The sequence below is a fragment of the Coregonus clupeaformis genome, unplaced genomic scaffold (assembly GCF_020615455.1).
Source record: "Coregonus clupeaformis isolate EN_2021a unplaced genomic scaffold, ASM2061545v1 scaf2518, whole genome shotgun sequence".
Taxonomy (NCBI): Eukaryota; Metazoa; Chordata; class Actinopteri; order Salmoniformes; family Salmonidae; genus Coregonus; species Coregonus clupeaformis.
The window spans coordinates 5697-11309 of record NW_025535972.1 but is presented as its reverse complement, the minus strand read 5'-3'; the positions used below and the strand labels follow the sequence as shown (position 1 = coordinate 11309).

At 48.6% G+C, this 5613-nt stretch overlaps 1 long non-coding RNA gene across 1 annotated transcript; it reads right to left on the bottom strand.

Moving 5' to 3' along the window:
- Nucleotides 1-1237: 1237 nt before the first annotated feature.
- Nucleotides 1238-3830, bottom strand: LOC123488823. The gene is made up of 3 exons (XR_006660311.1): nucleotides 3496-3830; nucleotides 1471-1878; nucleotides 1238-1322 (listed from the first exon to the last, which is right to left on the bottom strand). It is a non-coding gene; the product is annotated as an uncharacterized LOC123488823 (long non-coding RNA).
- Nucleotides 3831-5613: the final 1783 nt, after the last annotated feature.

Here is a 5613-nt window from a genome sequence, read left to right as displayed (position 1 = left end):
ACACATAAGTTCCACACCGGTCATCATGTTGCATCATTGTTTCAATATAAACTACTGACCCAAAATGGACAAGCTGATCTGGTATCAACTTAAATGTAATGTACACAGGGAATGTAGAATTGAAAACCCAACTGGATCTCAATGACCCTGGTAAAAGTAGTGCACCATAGCCTTTTGGGGGCCCTAAGCAACATTTTGTTTAGGTTTTTGAGTACATTTCCTCCAAATATACACTTTGCAATGGGAAGACAAAATATTGCAGTTTTTAAACAAGTTTGTTGCAATTCTACCATGGGGTGGAGAGAAGATTTTACAATTATAGAAAACATTTCATGCAATTTTACACATTTTGCCATGGGGTGGAGAGAAGAATTTGCAGTTTTAAAGATAATTTCCTGCAGTTCTAAACATTTTGCCATGGGGTTGAGTGAAAACTGCAGTTTGAAAGCTAATTTCCTTAAATTCTACACATTTTGCCATGGGGTTGAAAGAAAATGTTGCAGTTTTAAAGCTAATTACTGGTAGTTCTGCACATTTTGCCATGGGATGGAGATAAATGTTTTCAGTTTTGAAGCTAATTTCCTGCAATTCTACACATAGTGATAACAACCCACATCACCCGGGCCGAGAGGGAGAAGAGGAAGGAGCTCCTGAAGGATGAGGAGAAAAGGAAGAAGCTGGAGGATTATCATAAGCAGTGGAGAGCCCAGTCCCTGCTTAGAAAACAACAAACGTAAAGAGGAGAGGGAGAGGATGAAGGAACAGTCCCTAAATGAAAAGCAGGAGAAATGGCTGGAGCAGATGAATCTGGAGGCTGATGCTCTAATCAAGAAGTGCAGCACCCAGTACATCACCCACTGTCCAACCAAGAGCTTAAGCCAGCAGGAGAGGCCAAGGAGGCCACAGGCATGGGCAGAGAACCAGCAGGGGGGGCCAGAGAACCAGCAGGGGGGCCAGAGAACCAATAGGGGGGGCCAGAGAACCAATATGGGGGGGCCAGAGAACCAGCAGGGGGGGGCAGAGAGCCAGCAGAGGGGGGGCAGAGAGCCAGCAGGGGGGCAAGAGAACCAGCAGGGGGGGCCAGAGAACCAGCAGGGGGGGCAGAGAGCCAGCAGGGGGGCAAGAAAACCAGCAGGGGGGGCCAGAGAACCAGCAGGGGGGGCCAGAGAACCAGCAGGGGGGGCCAGAGAACCAGCAGGGGGGCAGAGAGCCAGCAGGGGGGCAGAGAGCCAGCAGATGGGGTCAATGAGCCTGCAGTTAAAGGCTCAAGAAGAGGCTGAGACAGCAGAGCCAAACTGCAAGAAAAAGAAAACTCCAGGCATCTGGAAGAGAATTAAGATGGGGTTAAGAATGTTTCCAAATGTATTGATGTTTTACACTGTTAATATATATGTTGCCACTTTAAAAAGTGACATTATCCAAATGTGAGTGTTTAGTGTACATGCAACACACATGTATGTAGATACTTACCTGTCTCTGTGATTTCTTACAGCATTCCTAACCTGCTGTCTGCTGAGAGCTGGAACTCGACGACGCCACAGTGCCACTGGGGTTACGCTGGTAATATACACAAGTGTCGGCCAATCATTCCTCCTCCTTTTCAATACATCAGGCCTTTTTAAGCTCCTCAAGCCAGCAAGTATCCTCTTAATCAAGGCAACAAACCGTCTAAGGTCATTAACTCTCCTCCCCAGACCAGAGATTCTCATCTTTATCCGTTGAATTCATCTCTCCTCACCACATCACCTGTCCTAGAAAATATCCCCAAATGGACATGGTTTAAACAGATGTCCTCCCCTCTGTCCAGTGGCTCCACAGACCAGAGTTTCTCATCTTTATTCAAGTTGAACGCAACTCTGATCATTTCCACCACCTCACCTGTCCTAGAAAATATCCCCAAATGGACATGGTTTGACATGGACCCCTCCTGTCATAGACCTAGAAGATAACTCCCAATAAATGATGTCACAAGTTGAGAGGCACAGGGACAGCCATGGAGCAGCACCCCTCGGACGAAGAGCCTTGACAGGAGATGGTCCCTGAGAGCAGAGCCTAGCAACCCCACAGTTGCTAGTTCAGTTCCCACTGCTGGTCTTAGGAGGTGTTAAGGGGAGGTGCTGAGGAGGAGGTCTGGGAGAAGGTCAGCAGGTAAGCCAAGAGCCCGTTGGATCTGGAGATGGCCAGCAGGAGGGGGCCAAGGAGGCCGCAGGCATGGGCAGAGAACCAGCAGGGGGGCCAAGGAGGCCGCAGGCATGGGCAGAGAACCAGCAGGAGGGGCCAAGGAGGCCGCAGGCATGGGCAGAGAACCAGCAGGAGGGGCCAAGGAGGCCGCAGGCATGGGCAGAGAACCAGCAGGGGGGCCAAGGAGGCCGCAGGCATGGGCAGAGAACCAGCAGGGGGGGTTCAGAGAACCAGCAGGGGCAGAGAGCCAGGAGTGGGGGGCAGAGAGCCAGGAGTGGGGGGCAGAGAGCCAGCAGGGGGGCAGAGAACCAGCAGGGGGTCAGAGAACCAGGAGGGGGGCCAAGGAGGCCGCAGGCATGGGCAGAGAACCAGCAGGGGGGTTCAGAGAACCAGCAGGGGGGGCAGAGAGCCAGGAGTGGGGGGCAGAGAGCCAGGAGTGGGGGGCAGAGAGCCAGCAGGGGGGGCAGAGAACCAGCAGGAGGGGCCAAGGAGGCCGCAGGCATGGGCAGAGAACCAGCAGGGGGGTTCAGAGAACCAGCAGGGGGGGCAGAGAGCCAGGAGTGGGGGGCAGAGAGCCAGGAGTGGGGGGCAGAGAGCCAGGAGTGGGGGGCAGAGAGCCAGGAGTGGGGGGCAGAGAGCCAGGAGTGGGGGGCAGAGAACCAGCAGGGGGCAGAGAGCCAGGAGTGGGGGCAGAGAGCCAGGAGTGGGGGCAGAGAACCAGGAGTGGGGGGCAGAGAACCAGCAGGGGGGAAAGAGCCAGGAGTGGGGGCAGAGAGCCAGGAGTGGGGGGCAGAGAACCAGGAGTGGGGGCAGAGAGCCAGCAGCTAGAGGCTCAAGAAGAGGCTGAGACAGCAGAGCCAGACTCCAAGAAAAGACAAATCCAGGCATCTGGAAGAGAATTAAGATGGGGTAAAGAATGCTTCAAAATGTATTAATGTTTTACACTGTTAATATATATGTTGCCACTTTAAAAAGTGACATTATCCAAATGTGAGTGTTTAGTGTACATGCAACACACATGTATGTAGATACTTACCTGTCTCTGTGATTTCTTACAGCATTCCTAACCTGCTGTCTGCTGAGAGCTGGAACTCAACGAAGCCGCAGTGCCACTGGGGTTACGTTGGTAATAAATATAAATGTCGCCCAATAATTCCTCCTCCTCTTCAAGTCATCAGGCCTCTTTAAGCTCCTCAAGCCAGTAAGTATCCTCTTAATCAAGGCAACAAACCGTCTAAGGTCAGCAATTCCCCACCCCAGACCAGAGATTCTCATCTGTATCCAAGTTTAATTAATCTCTGCTCACCACATCACCTGTCCTAGAAAATATCCCCAAATGGACATGGTTTGACATGGACCCCTCCTGTCCTAGACCTAGAAGATAAATCCCAATAAATGATGACAAGTTGAGAGGCACAGGGACAGCGATGGAGCAGCACCCCTCGGACGAAGAGCCATTTCAGGATTAAGTGTCTTGCTCTAGGGCACAATGACAGGAGATGGTCCCTGAGAGTAGAGCCTAGCAGCCCCACGGTTGCTAGTTCAGTTCCCACTGCTGGTCTTAGGAGGTGTTAAGGGGAGGTGCTGAGGAGGAGGTCTGGGAGAAGGTCTGCAGGTAGCCTTAACCGGACCAATAGCAACTAAGTTGATGGCTCAATCCCCCGGGCAGAGCTGCTCAAGTCAGGCCAGTGATGTTTGATAATGTCATTTTTGTTTGCAAAAATCCAAAATGGCGTAGCAGTGCGGTCGTGTTTTCTGTCGTGTCCTTGTGTAAATAGCCTTTTTTTGTTGTCTGTTTTGTATATATTTCTCAATTTTACTTTTCATTCTTTAAATAAAATATACTTTCCTGCAACCCGCCTCACCCAATGTGGAAAGGATTCTATTATTTCTTTATAACTTTTATCAAGAACCTTGAGCTGAAACTAGTCTAGCTGCAACCTAATGGCTGTGGTAGCCAGCTAGCTAGCTACTTGCTATTAGCCACCGTTAGCGTTCCTCACCATTGTCCGTGGCCTGCACTACCCACCAGCCAGCTCTAGCTCTTGCCTGGAAAATTTGTCGGCCAGTCTGCACAGCCTGCTATCGACCCAGAGCATATTGGATTTTCTGCCGGAAACACTGGACCCTAACACCGGATCATTGCAACCAGCTAGCTGCAACCGAATGGCTGTTGTCGTTGGCTAATTACCATTGCCCCTTAGCAAGCACAAGTTAGCTTAGGTTTACGTGCACTGTACTCAAATCCTTCGATATCATTGTCTGTACATAATGCCCTGAATCTATTCTACAACGGCCGGAAATCTGGCCCTTTTATTCTCTATACCCAACGCCCTAGAAGACCAGTTTTTAAAGCCTTTAGCCGTATCCTTATGTAACAAAGTCCAAATGTACAGTTTCCATCAACTTCGCGTTCAAAGTTGAAGTCAAAGAACGCAGCAGTTCGCGGTAGAGTAGTGGGTGAAACCATTCACTTCAGGAAAAGGGGTGATGTAAATAAAGTTCCCTTTAATTTTGTGTTACTGAATTCATAAACATATTTGCTGCCATTGTAGTAAGGTTGGTAATACGAGAGGTCTTCGGACTTACCATTTTTTGTACTATTTTCTTTTGAAAGAACAACTAGTGGGTTTTGAATGCTTCTCCCCTATGTGGGAAGTTGGTCTGCCTGCTCCTCAGTCTGAGAGAAATATTCTGAGAGCAGGTTCGTGTCTCTTTCCTCTGTATATAAAAACGGTTTAAAACTGTATAACATAAGTGTTTTTGGAAAACTGGTTCATATATCCTAAAGTCAATAGTAAATGTGGCTATGTATATATTTATTTTGCCGTTAATGTATTGACGACCTATTTCAGCAAGTTTAACCAAGTTTTTGCTGGCTAAGCTAGCCATGTTAATGATGAGCTAACTAGCACCGTTGGTCACTGTACTTCAACGTCACACGCTAGCTATTGCCAGCAGGTGATTTGCTAGAAGGTGACTTATTGAAATTAGGTGAATGTTTATTTTCTTACTACCTTAAAATGTTTTTATAAAAGGGTTGTACTTGTGCTCTGTATTTATGGATGAATATTACTTCACATTGAGGGTATGTATCACTACTGTTGCTCCTATCTAAAAGATAACTTGTGTCCTACCTAAATAAGACATTTAGCAGACGCTTTTATCCAATGCGACTTACAGTCCTGCGTGCAGACATTTTTAGGTATGGGTGGTCCCAGGATCGAACCCACTACCCTGGCGTTACAAGCGGCATGTTTCTACCAATTGAGCTACAGAGGACCACTGTAGCTCAATAACCAGTGAACGTGTGGCTGTGACCGTCCTGTCAATGCCTGTCATCACTGTTTGATATCTTTTACTGCAGTTAAAAACCGAGTCAACCTGAAGTGTGGTTGTCCGTGTGCCTTTCTTCTGGAGGGATATGTGTAG